The 1336-nt window shown below is 45.6% G+C and overlaps 1 protein-coding gene across 1 annotated transcript in view; it reads right to left on the bottom strand.

Moving 5' to 3' along the window:
- The window catches only part of LOC104833473 (alpha-1B-glycoprotein-like), a 10016-nt gene that overhangs the window by 7808 nt on the left and 872 nt on the right, over positions 1 to 1336 (bottom strand). The window lies entirely within an intron of this gene.

The following is a 1336-nucleotide window of genomic DNA, read 5'->3' as shown; positions in this document are numbered from 1 at the left end:
GGGATTCTCTGGATCTGGTTAACTCCCAGCCCCCGTCCCACCCCTGTCTCTCATGTTTCTATCCACAAATAACTAACTGCACTGGAAAAGTCACATTTCTTCCCCCTTTGATATCTATAGACAAGTGGCCCAAGTCATCCAGATGGAAATTCTTGTTTTCAAACTGCTGATGTCCTGGTTAAAAAATACTTTGACTTCTTTGCAACTAAGCTTCCCAGAGGTATGTTGGAGAAAACAAAAACCCCAACGGTCTCAAAGCAAAATAAAAATAGAAAAATTGTTTGTGCTGGGGGCGGGAGGTTGTTTGGTTTGGTGTCTTTTTTCTTGCTAATGTGAAAAAAGCAAACATCTTCCAGACCTCAACAGCCTCTTCATTTAGTACTAGAGCATTGGTGTGAGCTGCCAGGAATCACCAAGCTGCCAACACCTCCATCTCCATCCATCAAATTTCTGTCTCTCCATGGAAAGAGGCCAGCGTGTCCCAAAACCGATGACCTCTTCCTTTCCACCTCCTGGGAAAAAAAGGCTTAGACTTGGGCAACTTGAGAGTAATCCAAGCGCCTTAATTCTGGTCTCGATTTCTGTTGGTGACGCCCTAGAGATTAATCTTGCCTCTTTTGGGGTGTTTCAGTCAAGAAGTTAAATGCTGTGCAAGTGTTGTGGATGTGGAAATCCAGGATAAGTCTCAGCTGGACTAGTGAAGTGAAGGATGCAGTTGGGTGATGTCTTGCTGTTGCAGCTGTGGGGCACCAGATGTAATCAGCTGTTTTCTGCTGAAAATTGCCTCCCCCACACAGAGCTTTTGAACCTCGTGTCTTTTGTAACAGGGTGAGATGCACAGAGGAAGAGGATTCACGCAAGTGCGTGACCCTTCTTTTCAGTCCCCACTGATGGTGCTGAACAGAGGTGGGATAGAGGCAGGCCTGAGCATCTGATGTCCTGGAGCACAGTTCTGACCTGAGATAGATCTCTCTTAGACAGATCATAACTTTGTTTCACCCCTAGTCTGGGATGAACCAGTCCTAGTCTGGTTCTCAAGCCGGAAAGCAGACTGAAAAAGCAGAACAATGGATCAGATCTGATTTCATAAGAATCTACACCAGAAAGAAAATGACGGAACTGGTATTTAACAGCTGGACCCATTCGCCACAAAGAAGAACACACACTGGGAACCTCCCCAGCATCACCACAGCAATGAGTTTTCAGCCAACGGTTCTTCATCTCCCGAGAATACGGATATCCAGCTGGCAGGACAGAACTAACTGCATCAACCCACCGGAGAAATATGTTCATAGAACAGAACAGAATATTTTTCAGTTGGAAGGGATCTACAATG

Source organism: Haliaeetus leucocephalus, unplaced genomic scaffold, assembly GCF_000737465.1.
Source record: "Haliaeetus leucocephalus isolate CR32 unplaced genomic scaffold, Haliaeetus_leucocephalus-4.0 Scaffold294, whole genome shotgun sequence".
Lineage (NCBI taxonomy): Eukaryota > Metazoa > Chordata > Aves > Accipitriformes > Accipitridae > Haliaeetus > Haliaeetus leucocephalus.
This window is presented reverse-complemented; position numbering and strand designations above follow the sequence as displayed.